This window comes from Lutra lutra, chromosome 2 (genome assembly GCF_902655055.1).
Source record: "Lutra lutra chromosome 2, mLutLut1.2, whole genome shotgun sequence".
Classification (NCBI taxonomy): domain Eukaryota; kingdom Metazoa; phylum Chordata; class Mammalia; order Carnivora; family Mustelidae; genus Lutra; species Lutra lutra.
Genome location: NC_062279.1, coordinates 191,559,757 through 191,581,976, shown reverse-complemented (window position 1 = coordinate 191,581,976; position 22,220 = coordinate 191,559,757). Strand labels below are relative to the sequence as shown.

The following is a 22,220-nucleotide window of genomic DNA, read 5'->3' as shown; positions in this document are numbered from 1 at the left end:
ATTAATCTTCATGATAATTCTATTACAGTTCTCATATTATAGATAAGGACACTGAGAAATGAACTGTCAAATAATATGCCCTACGAAGTGGCTTAGAAAGAATTTGAATCTAGGTTTGCCTGAACCCAAACCCTAATTCTTAACCCCTTCGACTCTCTGTCTACAGTTGGGGCTCATTCCATTTTAAGCTGATTCTTAAAATAGCATTGAAAATAGAATGGGTGTTACTGAAATAAGTACAATCTGGAAACCAAGACTGGAGACTTTCACTGATAACTATACATGTGCGTATGTACGTACATACAATATAAATAAGAATTTACCTTTTCACAAAATCATGTTTAAGTTCTGCTATAAAATAATTAGATAAACCTTGAAAACAATCCTAGTATACACAGATAGTATAAAGGAATTGGAAATATTTTGCTCTTACGTGAATCTTCAATTTGTTGAAATGTTTTTGGTGACACAGTGATTGAGTATATCAATAATTTGTAGCCTCTCTCATAAAGAAGATCTAAAGAGGCAATGTAAAGAAAACATGGGAGCTCTGTTTGCTGCAGGACTCGGTCTCTGCTCCTGTACTATAAGAACAAATGCTAATTACTGTTCAGCCCTAATGCTAATCTCAGCATCTGCTAATTAAAAGATCACATCTTCTGCAAAGTCAGCATTACCATTCAAATGAAAACATTAATCAGTTTGAAAAATTCAAAATCAATCAGCTGAAAGGAGAAAGTTGTAGGCCTTCAGCACAAACACAGGGTGCAAAAGAGCTGGTATCCATTTCCACGACTCGACTCGGCAATAGATTGACATTGTTACAAAAGTTATTCAGAAATGTATTTCATTGTGTTTCCTTACTTCACCCTAACCATTCCACTACATAATTGTTTTCATAAGCAATATCACAGTATTATCAGGCTCTTAAAGAGATCTTGTTTTACATTTAATGCACTAGAGATATGATTACTGACCAGATTTTTAAAATAGATGTTGCAGAGTTTTCAAAAAGCTAATGCAACTTAGTAAGATATTTCCAGAATACTAATAACTGCAGAAAAGCTCAGCTGCTTTAATTATTTTACAGCTGTATTTTCAAGCTAACCTCAGGGTCTTTTTTATGATCTTTATCAATATTCAGAACATCTAAAGGGCAGACTGAGGTTATACTTCAGGTCAAAAAAAAAAAAAAAAAAAAAACAAAAACCAGCATGTTTCTCAGCTTCACTCACGAAGTTGTCATACACAAAAAAAAACTTCTAGATTTCATGGATGGTGATCTTTTTCATCCCATTAGGTGTTTTTCCCCATGTCAAAGGATAGAGACTGCTGGGGAATATTTTATTTCAACAGAGCAAAATGCAGCTAACCTAGCTCAGTTAAACCAAAGAATATTTAAACAGCCCATCCCGCAGAACTAAAACTTGTGATATATGTACAGATAAGAAATGGCAATTAGGGGCGCTTGGGTGGCTCAGTGGGTTAAAGCCTCTGCCTTCGGCTCAGGTCATGATCCCAGGATCCTGGGATAGAGCCCCACGTCCATCCGGCTATCTGCTCAGCGGGGAGCCTGCTTCCCTTCCTCTCTCTCTGCCTGCCTCTCTGCCTACTTGTGATCTCTGTCTGTCAAATAAATAAATAAAATCTTTAAAAAAAAAAAAAAAGTAAACATTTAAGTAATTTAAGTAATGCCTTCAATTTTTTTTAATTTGAAAAATTTAATATACATAAAATTCCCAGTGGCCCAAATGAATATATACTTGGAAAATGGAAAGACTCCTAATATTTTCAGAATCTTATTGTTCATAAATTAAGAGAAAACACTTTAAGGTGATTTCTTATTAAGTCATGAACACAATAAAATAAATGTAAAATTATTTAATGAAATCTAAAACTTAGATGGAATACAACGTTAATGAGTGAAGTTTCTTTTTCATTTTGAAAAATAAATGAGTAAAGAATTATATGTAAATTCACATGTAGAGCCAAAGATATTAATGTCATAATATCTGACATAAACAAGACTATGAATTTGGCTTTCTATCTAAAAAGATAGGATGAACACAGTCTTGGACAGATTTACAATAATGATTTCATCAAGCAGACAAAGAGTTTTGATATATACCACACTAAGGAAACTGAGCTCTAATTCACTTTATTGAATTATGAAATAAATAATACTTTTTCCATAGTAACTCCACGTGACAATTGTAATTCAAAGGAATTATTACTGGAATTTATCATGTTTTTCTTAAACTTAATAAGACAGACAACATGAACCTATATATCTTACACTGATCTCTACCAGCAAAGACTAAAAATCACTAAAAATAGTTATCATAATATTGATAGATCCTGATAACAACTTTTTCATATGTATAACCTCTAAAAATCTTTATTAGAATAACATTCATGGGGTGCCTGGTGGTTCAGTCGGTTAAACGTCTGCCTTTGGCTCAGGTCATGATCCCTGAGTCGTGGGATCTAGCCCTGTGTCGGCTTCCTGATCCATGGGGTGTCTGCTTTTCCCTCTCCCTCTGCCTGCCCTTTGCTTGTGCTCTCTCTCTCTCTCTCTCTCTCCCCCTCACCCCCTGCTCTCTCCCCCCACCCCCTGCTCTCTCCAATAAACAAACTAAATCTTTAAAAAAAAATTAAAAAACAGAATAATATTCATATGTAGTAAAGACTGTTTTCATATAACACCAAAAAAACGAGTAAGAACAGCTTTGAATGTGTAAATTTTATCTCCATGATGCAGAGAGTAAAAAATGGCTAATGGGTTCATCAAAGTAAAAGCTTCAGGGTATCTCCTCATTGACGCATGCTAGAGAGGATTCACTCTCACAAGCATAGATGCACTGATGAAGGCTGCACATCCAGGGAAAAAAAATCTCTCAAGAGCGGAATCATTATTTCCAAGCCCATAGACACAGATAATACATAAATGGAAGGTCAACTTATTAATTTACAAGGAGAAATAACCTTCTTGGGGATCAGGATACTAGAGGTCTCATCCATCAGTCCCATCCCCTCCCTAAAGAGAGACTTCAGGGCAAGTCAAACAAGGAATCAGAGCAAGAGGAATCAATTGGCTCAAGTATTTAAAGACCTCCAAAGATAGTCAAGTTCTCTATCTGACAAAAGTGACAGTCTTAGCAGTGGGAGCAGAATTCCTTTTCTATATATTCATGATTAACCAGCCATTCTCCCAAGTGACACACTATTTTATCAGATCTAGTAAAACTTCAACCCAGTCCTAGCAAAGAGCTTCAGGCCAGCGAGCATTTCAGTCACTTTGAGATGGCTTTATACACCTAAACTTCATTCATTCTGTGCTCATCTCACTATCTGAGGAATTTCATTTGCTTCTTTCTAAATTCTGTGCGCAACACTTGGTCCATACGCTCTAACACACTGCACTATCATTCAGAACTATAAGCACTGTACTTGTAAAGCTTTATACAATCTGACATTGCCAGAAAAGATTTGGTCATTTAAAAATTAGCCAAACCATAGGCTTGGATTGCCAATTAAGATACAGAGATCAACTAGTTCAATACTTTTTCAATATCATAAACAAAAGTTGAATACTTTCATTTAATGCGTATCTACTGAGTGCAAACTTCAAGTCAGAAAGACACATTTTGGGATTTGGAGGCTGAACGGACCTAACATCTACTCCGTGCTTATTGCCACCAGGCACTTGACTAAATAAATGAGGAAACAGTGTCTCATATTCCCCTACAGCCATAAGGTAAGTACTGTTACCTCCACATGCAGAGGAGCGAGCTAAGCACCGCCCCCCCATCTCTTCTGGGACCTTGTTTTATTGTTAATTCTTCTTTTGCTCACATTTCCACTTTTGACTTCTGAACTCATTCTAGCCTCTTAAATCTTCACAGTGCAAGTGAGCAAGACAGCAAACAAGTAAAAACCAACCCTCACGAATGTCTATAATTCTCCTTTGGACACTGCCGAAATTCTCTCTTTTCTTTCCCAACCAATGGAGAAGTACTTTAAGCTCGCTGTCTGTTCTTACTCAACCCTCATTCAGTCACCAACCCACGGCAATCATTTTGCAGACACCACGACCTTTCACGAAAACTGTTCTGGGAAAGGCACTAATTACATCTGAACAAGAACTTCTAAAACATTCCTCCCTTTGCTTCCATTTTTAAAGAATTTATTTACTTATTTGACAGAGAGACAGTGAGAGAGGGAACACGAGCAGGGGGAGAGGGAGAAGCAGGCTTCCCGCAGAGCCAGAAGCCCAATGCAGGGCTTGATCCCAGGACCCTGGGATCATGACCTGAGCCAAAGGCAGACACTTAACTGAGCCACCCTTTGCTTCCATTTTTAAACTGAGCTCTTTCTCCTTCCAGCTCTTTTGACCATTCCCTCTTGTTTCCCTTTGCTACTTTCTATCCTGCAATGTTAGAATTCCCCATGGCTTTATCCTTGGCCATATTCTATGTCCACGCTTTATGTATTAAATTCTTCTGAGTAATTTAATCCACAATCTTGACCTCAACCTCCACTCAAAGATGCCAAAATCTGTATCTTTAGCCCAAATTCTCCTCTTAGCTTCAGAACTTTATATCCAGCCCATACTGAAGTATAAGGGAAAGAAATGTCTTACACTGAATACAATACCTTCCCACTAATTTTTCATAAAATGACACCACCCTTCTCTTTATCCCTCAAGTAGTCAATATGTAAATGAACCCTGTCTTCTGCTTTACTCTCCCCCTCTAATTCAATCATCAATTCCCAAATATTTTACTTCCTTAGGTCATCCTACAACAGTACCCTTTCTCACCATTCCCATAGCTCCGGCTTCATTAAATCCCTAGTATTTTTCCAAGAAGATCTAACTAGCCTCCCTTCTGGGATGAAAGCTCTCCACCCATATTCTACCCCCACTAAATGCAGGAAAATCCAAACTTCTTATCAAAGCCTCAAGGCCCAGGATTAGGCCAATACCTACTACCTCTCTAGCTTTAACCCTCAGAATTCTTTCTGACTCCCCCAACAAAACCACACCAAAACATACACACACCAAATATTCAGAAGTTCATACTCTTTCTGCCACAGCATACGGCACAATATTTGCGTCAGTGCCACATGGACCCAACACCTAATGTAGTCTTAGGAAACCAAATCCAGGTACCTTCATTGTTGACAGTCCTGACCCCAGTATGTTTTAAAGCCAGAGTATAATTATTGATATTGCCGAGTTATCTTCCCATTGAATGTCAACAGATAATTCTCACTTTCGCAGTTTAGAATGGGCCAAACCACAATTTCCACCACAATAAGAATTATGAGCAAAGTGTATTACACTATTCTTCCCTGTCACAAATTAAGAAGCTTTTCTATCTACATCCACTATTAACAGGGCTCCTACTTCGCCATACTGGGATTTTTGAATTACTTAGTAGTTTGGGCTCACCAAAATAATAAATCATGACACTAACAACAGAGTGGTAGTGTAACTTAGGCTGGAATGCTGAATATGTGGCTATTTAGCTCAGAGTTATTAGCAAACAGTTCTGACATTCTATAACTTCCAGTATCTTTCTTAAAGAAGAAATTTAAACCTGACGCTGAACCTTGAAGGCAAGCCTTTGAATTTCACTCAGATAACATTGTACTTTTGTATGCAACTAGAGACTAAAACTAGTACAAATGCATTTTAAAAATTTTTGGTAACTAATATACAAACAGATTTTAAGAAATAATAAACTAAAATAAGATGTAATACTACAAAACTAAAATAACATATAATAAAACTAAGGAAACTTTAATTTTCAAAAGGAAAAATCTTTTTCTTCTCAAAGAGATCGTTCTCCTTGTGTAAAGGGGATGATAAAATTCTTAACCCAAGTAGGTCATTTATATCTATCATCCTCATTCTATCAGTAAAAGTTGAATGTTCCTTATTAGTAAATTAAGGTTTCCCTAACAGAGGTCCTTGAAATTCAACTATTTACCTACAGAGCTGGGTTCCTCTCTATAGCTATGGACTATATGCCACAATGCCCAAAAGGTAGATTATGAGTGATAAGTTTTCATTTCCTTATTCACTTTTTTTTTTTTTTTTTAAAGAGGGAGGAAAGGAAGGAGTGGGAGGGGCAGAGGGAAGCGGAGAAAGAGAATCTTACACAGGCTCCAGGTCCAGCATGCAGCCTGACACAGGGCTTGATCTCACAATTCAGAGATCATAACCTGAGCCAAAATCAAGAGTCCAATGCTTAACCAATTAAGCTACCCAGGCGCCTTCATTTTCTAATTTCTATACAATTAAAAGCTATATAGAAATCTGGATTAAACTTTCTTCTACATTTTGACATCCTTCGAGCCTTTGTTCACATGTCACCTTCGCCATGAAGACTACAGTGACCTTCTATTTAGTGTGATAACCTGCCATCCACTCCCCCCGTCTGTCACACCAATGCCCTCATCCTGCTCTGCTTTTTTCTATAGTACCCATTACTTTCTAAGGGCAATATAATCTACTCACGTATTAAGTTCACTATGCATTTTATATATTTATTCAAATAGAAATAGAAATATTCTCTCCTCTACAAAAGTGTTTCATGAGGATAAGGATCTTTGTCTGTTGCCCATTGATGATCCCAAGCAACCAGACCAATGCCTGCTTCTGAATAGATACTCGAAGGCATAACTGTTGAATGCTGAATACATAATTTAAAGTCTCCTATTTTTCTCTTCTTCACTGGCTAATAAGCATTACAGAGGTCTCCGATGAAAGCGAGACTTGTAACCTTGGAACATTCCCATGGTCAGCACCATGGGAATGACCCTCATATATCTTCTCATATATTGTTGGGACTACCCCCAGAACTCTCAGTATCCTTTCTGCAGGGATCATGAGCTCTATTTCCATAGCTTCCTGTCTGCCACAACAGAGAGATCGCTACCATGGAGGCTACGCAACCGAGTCAGAGATAGTGGTTTTCATGTTGACTTCATTATTGTAGTTTGTCCCTCTGTGAGTATGCTGGTAAGCATTTTAACCTTTCAACAATGTCAACTTCTTAGTCTATAAAATGAAGTATTTGAATGATAAATGTAGTATTTTGTCTGGGTCAAATACATTGTATTGTTTTAACAATATAGCCTGGGAAGAACAGCTAGCACATTGTACAACTAAAGGAAAGAAAGAAGAGAAACACATAAAAATAGTATATAGTATAAAGGGAGGGGAGCACTTACATACAACCTAACCATTTCAGGGCATCTGGGTGGCTCAGTCAATTAAGCATCTCCCTTCAGCTCAGGTCATGATCCTGGGGTCCTGGAATGGAGCCCCTCGTCAGGCTCTCTGCTCAGCGGGGGGTGTGCTTCTCCCTGTCCCTCTACGCCTCCCGCCCCCCACTGCTCATGTATTCTGTCTCTCAAATAAATAAAATCTTTTAAAAATAAAACCCTAACCATTTAAATGGAAGCATTTAAATGTGTTGAATAACTTAAAAACTAAGCTTAGTACCTTCAATATAAGGTATTATTATCATTATTATTATATTATTGGGGAATATCTACATTTTCATTAATATATTGAAATAAACAGAATAATGGCTTTCTAATGATAATTTTAATACTAGTTGCAAAATAAATAAATCTGTTTTTAAAGTCTATAATAATAAATACTCAAGCACATAATTCTACAATAGAGCAACATGCAGAAGTATTGAGGCATCATCACTACCCACATTCAAGCTGACACCGAGGCAACATCATCATCTTGACTACAGCTTTGGGTAAATCACGGAGCTGATGACAGTCCCACACAGCACAGCCTCCTTTGGCTATATTCTTCTAAAAACCCTGATGAAAGCTTAGAGCCAGTCTCTTAACGCAATATTTTGTATTTTTAACCTATAAAAATAACTAAGTACCTTAAAGCAGATTTTTCAAGAGCCAGGCACAGTTCCAAACACTTTACGTGTCAGAAGCCACATAATCCTTGTAACAGCCCTGTGAGGCAGGTGCTATCATCAGCCCAATTTAAAGATGAATAAATTTCATTTTCCAAAGTGACACTGCTAGTAACTGGTAGGACTGGAATTCAAACCCAAGCAAACAGAATCGATGTTCTCTCTCTCAAACCTAGATTAAGAATACCTATTGCAGTGTAATCATGGATACAAAATAATTGATCCCTTACTCTATTACAAGCCTGATTCCTGAGCTTCATCCACAGCATCACGTTGAATTCTGACACCAGTCCTGGGTGGAAGAGACCACCATTCTCTCCTCTGCTTTCGGGTGAGCCAACTGGGGTTCTGGGCGGGTAAGCACTTAAACGAGGTCGTATCTTTACAATCTTCCTCACCTATCTGTCTAGCACTGCTTCTCTCAAACACTGTTTGCTTCATTTCCTTAATCCAAGCTCATGACCTCACTCCGGCGTTGTAATAGTATGGCACAGTCGTGTTGAGTATCTCCTCAGTGTTACGTGTTCGAATACACTCCAGACAGGTACTAAAAATCACGACGCGATGTCTCGCGCTACAGATGTCTTTGATTAATTTATATTTATCAGTCACCATGGGCCAGGCAGTGAGATAGAGCCAGAGAAGAAAATGAAGAACGCAGATACTATCTGCGGGGGAAAAAGCAAGTAGGAAGTTACAGAAAGCCCTGAGAAGTGGCCAAGGCCAAGGAAGTGCAGTTGGGAAAAAAAGGTGGAGAAGGACAACCTCATTCAGATTTGGGGAGGCAATGTCTCATCGGAGCCCTAAATGATAAGGCTTCAATAGCCAGAGGAAGAGGGAAGGAGGGGAGAGGAGTGCAAAGTTCCTGAAGAAAGAAAAGGAGAAAGGCCTTCCACTGTGAGACTGGGTCGTCTGGGTTTTTGTTTCAACCACCTCCCAACAGCCTCCACAAATTATTTCCCTGTTGTGATTCACTCAGCTGGTGGCCTCTTCCTTCTTCAAACCCTCTCACCTGGAATCTCGGGATGTCTTCCAACTTCAGTTTCTGCCCCACCCTATTTACAGACAAGCCGGCAAGCAGAACAACAGCTTCCATCCACCCACCGGAGTCTCGCAGATTCTGTTCTATTGCCACAAACTGCTTAAGCGGCGTGTCTGGGTCCAACCCTATACACTGCTGTGACCAGCTCCTCACAGTTATCTACCAGACGTCACTGTGTCAGGCCACTCCACACAGCTGGGCTTCTGCCTCAGTTTTCCTGTCTAGCACAGTAACAAATGTATGGCCTGGAGGACCGCAAGGGACGAAATCCTGTCTGACTGGGCTGAAGCTACTCAGTTCTTATCAGCACTTCTCCCCAGGAGGCTACCTGTACTCTTTTTACCTAAGACTAAAATATTTGAGACTGATCTGCAAGTTTGATAAGCCTCCATTTATTACTAGGTGTATCAAGATACAAACTTCTAATTCGTACACAGGAAATATTTTGTTGAATGGATAAGTAAATCTGTACTACCATAAAACTCCCACATGACAGGTGGTTGGGACAAACAGTCATATGCATTTTTGATAAACATAACATGCAAATAAAAGAAACACGCTACGGATGAAAAGGTTTAAATGGATTGGAAAAAAATATCTCTCATTACAGTCTCTTAATAACTTAGGCAATAAACCCCACATTACAAATTCAGAAATGACAGAAAAAGGCTGCAACATTAGTAATACATACAATATTTGAGAGTCCTACTAAGGACTGTTTCAGCCTAATCAAAGTGGGATTAATCTTAACGATCTAAAAGAACTTAGATCCAATACAGTAACAATGTTAACAACAGTAGAATGGCTAAACATGGAAAACTCACTGTGTACCAGGCACCGTGAAGGGCTCTGTAGACAGGACAGGTTATTTACCATCCATCCCCCTTTTCCTAAGTAGCAGGATCTTCGTTTTATTCAGGGTAGGAAAGTGCTTGTTTAAAAACCACTTGCTTCCCCAGACATTCTTCAGGGGAGGTGGCCCTTGACACTCCACTGATGAAAGACAGATAAGCAGACTGAATACTTTCCAGGAAAGTCTTCCTTTCCCAATATGGTTCCAAACCCTCCCAACCACGTTCTGTCCTCCCTCCCGGGGCTGATAGGAATGCCTGGAATGTGAGCGGCTGAAACTGAAGCATCCGAGGTGGGACCACGAGGACACATGTGATCCAGGAGCAACATTATGAGGCTCATGGACCAGGAGGAAACAAAGTTTCGAGTTCCACTATCATCATGAACCTGCTACACTCTTTGGACTGCTCACCTCCAGATTTATGGTGGCATGAAAAAAATAAATAAGGCTCTATTTGGCTAAATCTCTTTAAGCATACTCGCATGCCTTTTTTCACTTGTTTTTTTTTTCTTGGTAGGATTTAGCAATATTTTTATTCCAGGAGCTTCGTAAAATAGAAATTTCTTGGGGCGCCTGGGTGGCTCAGTGGGTTAAGCCGCTGCCTTCGGCTCAGGTCATGATCTCGGAGTCCTGGGATCGAGCCCCGCATCGGGCTCTCTGCTCTCTCGGGGAGCCTGCTTCCTCCTCTCTCTCTGCCTGCCTCTCTGCCTGCTTGTGATCTCTCTGTCAAAAAAAAAAAAAAAAAGAAATTTCTTTGGTAGTACTTTTACTACTACAGCAATAAGGGGAAAATTTATCAAAGTCAACATTGTATAGCCTCCCTCTTGTCTCACTGTCATAACACCCCTAAAGCATTCTCATCTCTCTACTTTTCCTTATTCATATGGTTGCCTAATTATCTGCCCATACTTGCCCGTATTTTGATAAAGCATTTACATATATGATAATCTCTAAATTCATTTAAAAGTAAACTAATCTTTTTTATATCTAAAATGAAAACAGCAGGGGCACCTGGTGGCTAAGTGGGTTAAGCCTCTGCCTTGGGCTCAGGCCGTGATCTCAGGGTTCTGGGATCGAGCCCCACATCGGGCTCTCTGCTCAGCTGGGAGCCTGCTTCCCCCTCTCTCTCTGCCTGCCTCTCTGCCTACTTGTAATCTCTCTCTGTGTCAAATAATAAATAAAATCTTTAAAAAATAAAATAAAATGAAAACAGCAAATATACACCAAAATTGAATGATGTAAGTTTTAATAATGTAACTTCTAATTACCCAGCAATGATACTTCTACTAATTCATCTTTAATACTCAAAATATCATCATGTAGTATACTGTAATTTAAATCCTAAAATGATGCCTTCTTTAAAGATTATAATAATAGGGGTGCCTGGGTGGCTCAGTGAGTTAAGCCTCCACCTTTGGCTCGGGTCCTGGTCTCGGGGTCCTGGGATCGAGCCCCACATCGGGCTCTCTGCTCGGAGAGGAGCCTGCTTCCCCGTCTCTTTCTCTGCCTGCATCTCTGCCTACTTGTGATCTCTGTCTGTCAAATAAATAAATAAAATCTTTTTTAAAAATTTAAAATTAAAAAAAATTATAATAATGAATATTAAATCCTTATCATGGACCAAACACTGTACTGTATGCTTTAGATACATTATCTCATTAACATTGTTGATGGAAGTACTATTTAGCATTCTGATTTTCACCAGATTCTGGAACATGCCATTGTCACATGGCTAGTAATTACAAACGTCAAGTCCTAAATTCAGGGTATTCTAACATCCAGACATTATTAAGTCCTTATAGCTAGAAACATTTGAAGATCAGACACTGAAAGTGCATTTTAGATTCTGGTTTATAAAGTCATTTGATGTTAGCCTGGCTTTTATTCATGCACTTACAAAACTAAAATTATTCCATATATGGTTGAAAGAAAAAAAAAGTTATTTTATTTATTTATTTATATTTACTTTTTTTAAAGATTTTATCCATCTATTTGACAGAGAGAGAGAGCACAAGCAGGGTGCAGCAGGCAGACGGAGAGGGAGAAGCAGGCTCCCAGCCAAGCAGGGTGACCAATGTGGGACTCAATGTGCCGCTCAATCCCAGGATCCTGGGATCATGACCTGAGCCAAAGGCAGACGGCCAACCCACTGAGCCTCCCAGGAGCCCTGACAAAATTCATTTTAAAAAGCAGCATTTCCAGTGTTAATCTGAAGACCAAGACGTATATCAAAATACAAATTGAACAAATCTCTGATTAGCCAACATTTGAAGTTCTCTTGAAACAATCTTATGAAGCCTAGACATGGCTACCAGAGAAATTACTTTCATTGCCTTGTTATTTGAAAGATTTACTTCAATACAATTCACGTGGTACAAGCCATTTTAAAACTATGCATTATTCATAAACAGATAAACAAGGCTTCAATAAGCACAAAAGCAAAGACACAAACACATGAAATGCTGAGCATACTAGGCAGACAGCTGGGGGGATAATATGACCCGGTGAGAGTGAGGCATGTACCGATCACATCGCATGGGAATATGATGTCTGGGGCCAAGGCCTACAGGCTAGAAGAGAACAGGAAAAGTTTCTAAATCCCTGGCTTTTCCTTTTAGTCACAATCTCCCTCAAGCCCTGTTTTAGTCTGGAACATTTACATTTTACCACTTACTGTCTTCTTCTATAAGAACGGTGGTTATTACAACTGAGGAGACTGACAAAGTATATACCTTTTATAGTATTATAGTTCTAAACATCAAACTAGAATATTTAACTTGATTCTATATCCACAACCACTTGGAAATACAGAATTCATCGTACTTTGGAAAAGACCATCTAAATGGGATACAAACAAATGCCAATATCATTAATATTTAACGATTTCCTAAAATAGTAATGATACGGGCTTCCCTGTTATCAGAAACGTCACTTTAGGCCACTTTTTAATGTAGGGAAGACCTACATTAGCATGGCCTTCCTTTTCTCATATGCTAGCATCCAAATATGTACTTCAGGAGAAGACAAAAGGAATGCCATTCTCAGAGCACCAAGGATTAAATGAGGCTGGTGGAAGCCCTGTCATTACTCTCTGAAAAAAAGTAAATAAAGACAAAAACTATCAATCATACACAGCTCCAACTATAAGCTACTCCACACTTAAATACATCCCTGGTACACTGGTGGAAAAACTGGTGAAATCTGAACAAGATCTGCACCTCAGAATTTAGCTAATGGTATTGTACTAATGTTCATTTCTTGGGTCTGTTGGGGCTGCTGCACCAAAATACCAGAGACTGGGGAAGAGATAAGCAATGAACACGTATGTCTCACAGTTCCGGAGGCTGAAAGTCTGAGATCATGGCACTGCAGGTTCGGTCAGCCTTCCTGGTTCACAGTCCTCACGTGGCAGAAGGTTCTAGGAAGCTTTGTGGGGCCTCTGTGATAAGCACACTAAACCCATTCACAAGGGACACCTTCACATACTAACCACCTTCCAAAGACTCTACCTCCTAAGACCATCACATTGGGCATTAGTTTTTCAACGTATGAATTTTCGGGGGTCACATTCAGACCACAGCAGTTATGTAAATTTTAACATTAAGGATAGCCAATTAAGGGGTATGTGGGAACTCTTTGTACTATTTTTACAACTTTTCTCTATGTTGCAAATTGATCTAAAAACAATGTTTAAGAAGCCCTCATTTCTTTTAACATAAAATTTTGGAGTAGCTTGCTGAGCAGTCCAGATGTCACAGAACATCAAATGATGACCATTTCGAGTATTCAAAGCTTTAGAATATCAGCATATCAGAGCTTCTACGGACTGTGTTTAACAATTACAGCTTATTAACCTTTGACTTTGGACAAAAGAATGGTTTTTACAAAGATGGATCCATGAATAAAAAATGAAATTCTAAGTGCTACATTTGAACTTGAGGAGAAAAACACTGTATTTCGTAAATTATAAAATTCCAAGGCTCAGCTAAGGAAAGAATGAAAAAACTGATCATTCTTTTCCAGTCTGATTATAATATAATTCTTAGAGATAAGAAACACTTTATGGAAAATGTGCTGCCAGAAGAAAGGCAAACATTCTTCAAGTCATGTTTTGCAGACATCTTTGGGAAAGCAAAACAAAACTTAACTCCTTCATTCATCCAGTCTGCATTAATAAAGCACATATTCTATGCTAGGTACTGTAATTAATGTTAAGCTCCAGAAAACAAAATTTAAAATAAAAAGATTTTATGATCATTTAGATATGGAACTTACTCCCAAAGCACAGGTGAGTAAAAATAATCTAGTTCTAAATATCTAAAAAAGGTCAAATATGATTTCCCAGTAGGATATCTCTTCTGTTTCTCCTTCAAGGAGAGTTTAAGTATCTTGATTTATGATGATAATGAGGTTCCACTTTCATATATCTTTTTTTTTCTTTTATTCTAGGGATAGTAGAGAAAAGAGTTGGATTTTTAGAGTATTCATTTTCTACCAGGTTTTTTGTTTGTTTGTTTTAGTTTGGGTTTTGTTTTTCTTTTTTTTTAAGATTTTATTTATTTGGGGTGCCTGCGTGGCTCAGTGGGTTAAAGCCTCTGCCTTCGGCTCAGGTCATGATCCCAGACTGGGATCGAGCCCCGTATTGGGCTCTCTGGTCAGCGGGGAGCCTGCTTCCCTTCCTCTCTCTGCCTACCTCTCTGCCTGCTTGTGATCTACCTGTCAAATAAATACATAAAATCTTAAAAAAAAAAAAAAGGTTTTATTTATTTATCTGACGGGGGGGGGGGGGGGGGGGGCGGGGAGCAGATCACAAGTAGGCAGAGAGGCAGGCAGAGAGAGGGAGAAGCAGGCTCCCTGCTGAGCAGAGAGCCGAATGCCCGGCTAGATCCCAGGACCCTGAGATCGTGACCTGAGCCGAAGGCAGAGGCTTAACCCACTGAGCCACCCAGGTGCCCCTGGGTTTTGTTTTTCTAAGCTAACACCTAAACATCTCCAGAGTGGGGAGAAAGTACAACTTTATGCCACATTCTGCCCTGAGCTGCCCCCCTCAAGTAGTCTGCCCCACAATCTAAAGTTGAAGCAGAAAACCTCACAGGGTTTTCACATCTCCATCTTTCCATAAAGTAAGGCCAACACACAAAGGTCAACGCACTCTACTTTCTATTTGAGAGATTATTCACCTCAGGAGTGGCATTTGTATGTCTCCTAAGGTCCAAGACCTAAAAAGAGTCTCATAAAATGAACGGTGTTCTGCTATACACTTCACATCAAAATCTCAGTTCTGCTATAAAAGACCCTAAAGTTAAAATAATCATGCATGCAAGGAAAACAGGAGAGTTCTGACATTGCGGGAAAGCAATGAGACATGTTAACGACAACAAAAAGAAAAAGGTCTTTCTCCTCTCCACCACTTCAAAATCAAATGATTTATTTGCTATTACAAATTCTAAAGATTGTCGAGTTACAGCGAAAATGAACTCATGGTGTTTTCTTTTAAAGAAGTAGTCATTAATCTCAGCCAATTGGATAACTATAGATTCTCAGACAGTCCTCACAAAGCTAGGAGAAAGGCTTGTGCTAATGTCTGATGGGAAGCATGATAATTGTAATTGGGTTTAGAAATGTTAATGTTTATGGTAATATTTAAGCTGAAAAGAAACAATAGAGAACTAAATCTAAACTTGGCAAAAGTGACTAACCTGTAATGCCAAGATGAGTCATCATAAATTCTAAATGGTAATTCTTGGCGAGACAAGGATTAGGGGTGGAGAGCGCTCGGAGTGGCTATTACTGCAAAATGAGAACATGAGAGTTTGTATAAAAGGAATTCAGAGAACAAGAAGGTAGCAAGCAGTGATGGAAAAAACATTGAGGGAGACTAGGGAAATATTCACTGGAATATTCCCGGTGACCATGGGCCAGGAAAGATAACAGATACAAAAACAAATCCAAAGAACGTGATGAGCTAGGTTTGTCCCTGAAAGGTCAGTCTGGCTGTTGATAAGGCTCAGAGGAAAACACCTTGCTTCTCTAAGAATGAAGAAAGTTTAGCTCCAGAATTAAACTAGGGATCACTAAAAGAGCAGATGGAAGTAAAAACAGAAATGCCTACTAAACAGATGCCTGTCAAAACATAATAATAATCTATACCCTACTAAGGCAAATAACAAAGTGACGTTTGTAATTACCTATACAGACAAATCTTTACTAGGGTGTTGTGACTGATTTTCACACATCTTGCAAAGTGACTCATATTACTTGATAGTTAAAGGACCTTAAGTTAAGCCTCCAGGACAGCACTGAGGTTGAAGAGGATGAGGCAGAAAGGATACTGTCCCTGTTAGTATAGAGATATGAAAGGGAGACATGGCAAGGCTATACACCGACCCAATAGCTATATAAAACTGGACATGTTTCTAAAATTCTCAGTCTTGGGGCGCCTAGATGGCTCTTTGGTTAAGCATCTGCCTTGGCTCAGGTCATGATCCCAAGGTCGTAAGGCTCTCTACTCAGTGCCTGCTTCTCCCTCTCCATCTGCCTGCCACTCTCCCTGATGCGTACTCTCTCACTCTTTCTGTCAATTAATTAAATCTTTTTTTTTATTAAAAATGAATAAAATTCTCAGTATTACATAACCCCTTAACTATGGGCCCACAAACTCTAGGAAGGTGGGTTTGGTTGAGAGCTAACTAGTCCAAAGCACCATCCAGTTAATATTAATAGCATGTGTCCCAAATCCATACCAACACAACATGGTTATTCCCACTCCCCAGGATCGGTGGAGTACCCTTCCACTCCACCAGGCAGCTGCACTGAGAACAACAGAGTGCAAATTGTTAAATTCCAGGGAGGGGCTCAAACCTTGGGATCAAATGATAAAATGGATTCTTTTCTCCCCTCCCTTTGTCAACGGCTAAAATACAAAGCAGATTGTGGCTTAGAAGTGACAGGACCAGAGAACATGGAAGGGAGGCACTCTTCCCTCTGTTCTCCAACACGTTTGGGAGATCATGCAGGAAAGCGTGGTTGGTGTTAATATTCAGAAGGTGAAGTTTATTGAAAAGGACGACCCTCCCCTGTTGTATATGGATGGTTTGAAGGCATCGGAAATCATTGAGTGTCACTATCTAATCAGAGAAAGCAGCGAGATGGTGCTCCCAGGCCCCCAGAGCCCACCATTCCCTACTCAGGTGCCCTACCAAAGGATCCCTAAATGACTATGAGCCTAGGACAGCCCAGAAGTTGGCCAGACTGCTGATCCTGGACCAGGTCTGTAGAGGATTCAAGGATGTTCCCTCAAACAAGTAGCTGCATGTTCATTTCTGCACGTCTAAGTGACCACTACGAATTGTTTACCTCTATCCATGCATTTTAAACACCACCACTCCCTAGACATACACTTCTTTTCTGGCCTTTAAAAAAAAAAACACACTAAAGTTTGGGGTGCCTAGCTGGCTCAGTCACTAGAGCATGCAACTCTTGATCTCAGGGTCATGAATTCAGGGCCCATGTTGGACATAGTGCTTACTTTTTTAAAAATAAGGTTTATAACACAACTTTTCTTTGTTCCCTCCAGAGAAAATCTGGAAGGCCCAGTCCATTTTTTTCTCCTTCAGCTAAAGAAAGTATGAACACACAATGTTTTAATAAGAAACAATAAACCTGGGGCGCCTGGGTGGCTCAGTGGGTTAAAGCCTCTGCCTTCGGCTCAGGTCATGATCTCAGGGTCCTGGGATAGATCCCCAAGTCGGGCTCTCTGCTCAGCAGGGAGCCTGCTTCCTCCTCTCTCTCTCTCCCTCTCACTCTCTCTCCGCCTACTTGTGATCTGTCCATCAAATAAATAAATAAAAATCTTAAAAAAAAGAAAGAAAGAAAGAAAGAAAGAAAGAAAGAAAGAAAGAAACAATAAACCTATGCTTTGGAAACTTTCAATTTACAGACCAAAGTCAACCCACATATTTAAAGTTTCTGACCACTCCTGTATCAAAATTGTAATTTTCTTCTGAGAGTTTATATATTTATTTGAGAGAGGCAGAAGATATCGAGGGAAAGCATGAGTGGGGAGGAGAGAGAGAAGCAGACTTGCACCGAGCAGGGAGTCCAACACGGGACTGAAACCCAGGACTCTGAGATCACAACCTGAGCCAAAGGCAGACACGTAACTGACTGAGCCACCCAGGTGTCCCTGTAAGAAGTTTTAAAAGAATAAAAAAGTGGCTCCCACATTCATGTGACATACATTTGAATATCAACAAACACCCAAATAAAAGCATATAAACACCTTTTAGATATTTGAAAGTCCACCCCAAAAATTATAGCTATGGAAAATAAACAATAAAGTTTTCTAAAAACTAGAAGAAAGAGTAATAATAAAGTTATTAGTGTGAACTTCTCATCAACTCTGACTTTGAGACCCTACTCAGGTATACACAAAGATTGTTTCTGGAAATAAAAATTAAAGTATGATTTTTAAAAATTATCCCCAAATAAGTTCCCATTTACCAATACAGAAACTTTGTGAGTACAAAGGGTATTGACTCATTAAGCAATACATCAAGAAATTAAAATGAGAGGTTAACAAGTATAGAGACACTTACCTAGTACTCTGTGAACTTAGATTTCTGAATGTAATTATCTGGCAACCCCCCACAAATCACACATTTAAAGTCTAGAATCTACTAGTACTTTGCCCTTGGAAGCTGATGACTTGCTTTCTAAATTATGGTTTCTATTATGCTTCACAAGTCAAAGGGGAGGCAGACAGAAACTGGCCAAGGTAAGAACGACAAGTTAACTCCAAATGACTTGCCTCTTTTGCCCAGACAATCACTAAGTCACAAACACTCAGACACACACCCTCAACACCATAGGAAGAAAATTAAAATCAAATATGGGCTGTTACCCCATAGTGTGTGGGCAAAACACCCACAATGTTGACATATAAATCTTAAACACAAGTAGGCATTTGACTGACACCACCACTCACCAATCTGGTTCTACACCTACATTCAAAACTACCCTGTTCCAGAAGAGTATTGTTTTATTCCTCATGCAAGACACTGAAGCAAGAAGACTAATGAGAAGTCCATAAAAGGACAATTTTGCATCACTGTCTTTTCACTCACACTGTAGATAGTATCTACAGCTGTGGAGAGAGCCCATCAAATATGCTTTCTACTCTTTTCTCAAACTTCCATAATAAAAGCAAGAGGAGATAAAACCATACCTATGATTCCCCCCTCCTTCCTTAGCATTCTAATTTCTCTCTAAAAACAATTTTGTGAAATACCTCCAACCAACTTTCTATCTACCGATGAAGAAGAACGTTTTCAAAACTTGCTTTCTGAAGAGGACATGAATAAAACAGAGATGAGGGAGAGAAGATAACTTTACAAATTAAAAAAATTTTTAGACTCGTCCTTCAGAATTATTCTTAGAGGTGGAAATAAAATTCCAAATTTGATCTTCATTTTCTGTATTTCCTCAATAAATGGCCTGGACAAACATCCACATAAGCTGGAACAATCAATTAGCTCTGGTAATTATTACAGTTCATAGTGGTTTTCTAGTATACCAGCAATTTTCTCTACAAGCTTTCCAGACATATGACAGAAATCAACAATTGGGACCATAATATCAAACATCTTACTACAGCCCCTTGTATACAGGCCCTTAAGATAGAATATAAATTTAAATTTAAAACTTTCATTAGTATAGAAAAGTGATGCTGTTGAGATTATCTTAAGAGATAAATTATTCACTTTCTGGTCTGCTTTCCTTTCCACCTTTCTTGACTACACAACAAGAAGACTAGAATATGTAAACTCATTCCTTATCACTTTGGTCCCTGTACCTATCATGGTATCTTGCCATTCTTCTCCCTGGCATTTCTAATGGAGCTTGAAATTAACTTTTTTTTTTTTTGGCTTTCTGCCTTATTTTATTTTGTTTTGTTAGTCTGCATTTTGTTTTCCTTGAAGTGTTTTACTTTATGCTCCATTTTCTAAGAAGTCAGCAAACTCTGAAAGCAGTTTGTCTTAACTAATGCAATAGAACAAAAGAGGAAATATATAAAATATTAATATTTAAATTTCTCCCATGTATTGTATCAGACTTTTTTAAAAAGTGAAGACAGAGGTGTAGGTTTGGGAGAAGGGGGGAAAAAAAACCTTGACAATATGGCAGTATTATGTTTGGAGAATAAATTACATAATAGTGTCTTAACAAGTAGCCTCAAAATGACAGAAGATTAACAAAAACCTACGTGGACATATAATCTAAATGAAAAGTAGAATCTAACTCAATGCATCCAGAACGATAAAAAGAAGTAAAATTCATAAAAATAAAAAACCGAAAAGGCTTCTCTGCAATTATAGTTGTGATGGAATTGGCACAGCATGGTTTTAAGCACATAGAAGATTAATATTTATATTCAACAAATGTAGCTGGAAAAATGTTATTATATCGCCTCCTTTTCTCGCTAGGAGCATGCTGATTGAAATGGATTCATTTATCTTAGCTGACAGCCAGACAAAACTATATTGTGAATATTTTTTATCTCTGATTAAATAAGAACTTAGCAACATCTGGTTTGCTACAATTACCTTATATTATTCAAAATGTTTTTTTTAAATATGTTTAGCGCTATGTCACACTGTGTTTAACAGTTCTTTTTAATACAGCATTCAGAAAAAACTGAAACAATTTAATTATGGAAGAAAGTATTAAGTCAAAAAACTCACAGAAAAATTACATATTCACTTTTAGAGCAGTTAGGATTATAACTAAAATCGGGTATTTGATTACCCAGAACAAGAACTTAAGGGTTTTTATGTTCTTGCAAAAAGTCCTTTCAGCTGTCAACAGAGGTTTAAAATTATATCTCCTCTAGATAGTATAATTAGAGAACAGGGAATATCCTATATTGAAAGAGCAGTTGTTCAAGACGACGCAAATATTGACATCATATTACAAGCCTACCTGTGAGGAGCAGGTTCTCACAGGCCAAGGGATAAAGGGCACCAACTCCCAGTTCATGCACATCTGTAAATGCTTTCAGAATACCTGCTTTCAAAATATTTTTGAAAACTATATTGTTTTAATTATGCACGGCAATTGTATACTTTTTTCTTAAAGGTGCCAATAAAGTTGCTGAGCGCTATTTGATTATAATCCTTCATTGTTTTATGTGTTTCTAAAACTATTCCAGTCAACATGACAGTTACCTAAATGACTCTGAGCACATACCCTATCCTTTGAAATAGTTCTTTCTTTGCGACAATAATACTATTTTCTTCGATCATTGCTTTTAAAATGAGTAATCTTCTTCAAATTGTAAATATAGTTGATTTAGGGGGAAATGTACAGTGGGGAAAATTTGTCTGCCCTGAAACACTATGTAGACAAACTGCATTTTACAGTCTCTCTATATTAAGTATATATGCCCACAGAAAGTATGGAAGTAAGTAATAAAGGCATTTCTGGCACTCTTATATGACAGTACCTACAAGTGTTAGGGCTTCTGTTTGTATCTCATACATTGCTAGATAATCATTACCTTCAGAATAACTCAGAGATAGAAAAAGATAATATAGTATACATGAAGTAACATGACAAAATGATTCCAAATGGAAAGCCATGAAAACTGCATCAACAGATAAGAAATACGATGTCAATCTCACAAAAAGTTTGTGAGCAGAGGAAAATAAGAGATGGCTTGACTCGGGTCCTCCACTCTTCTTGCTAAGTAAGGCAAGGGTGATGATGGGACCTATTTTTTCCATCTGACTCTCACATACAATAACCAAACCTCATGACAGTGATCTATATTATATGAACTACTTTAATTCTCACAATCTCGCTATAAAATAGATATCATTAGCCCAATGAATCGGGAGAGGAAACCAAGGCACAGAAAAGGACCCTAAGTCACACTGATGTTATACAGTAATTCCAAGGTTTAGGATGACGTTAATCTGCCTCTAACACCCATGTTCTAATCACTAAATCTCACAGACACAGCCAAGTTTTTAGAGTCTATGCTATTTTTTTTTAAGTTACACAAGGTGCATTTCACGTATGATGCTTTATCTAACACACTACACCACCACCTTTAAAACACAAACCTCATTTACATACTCAAGTACTCCAGATTATGAAAACCTAAAAGCAGCCCCAGCCTTCAGTGAATTTATATTTTCAGCAAGAGGTAAAGCAAGAAGAGGAATAATGAAAAGCCATGGCACAGTATGTCCTAAATGTCACAAAAGAGATATAACAAAAGGGCTACAGAGAATTAGAAGACAGGACTCAGGGAAAAATAAAATATTTAAATTATTAATGAAAAAGTCATAAAAGCTAA

The 22,220-nt window shown here is 38.4% G+C and overlaps 1 protein-coding gene across 14 annotated transcripts in view; it reads right to left on the bottom strand.

The window, feature by feature from the left end:
* The window catches only part of ADGRL3 (adhesion G protein-coupled receptor L3), an 846,536-nt gene that overhangs the window by 806,074 nt on the left and 18,242 nt on the right, over nucleotides 1-22,220 (bottom strand). The gene's annotated exons all lie outside the window — the stretch shown is intronic.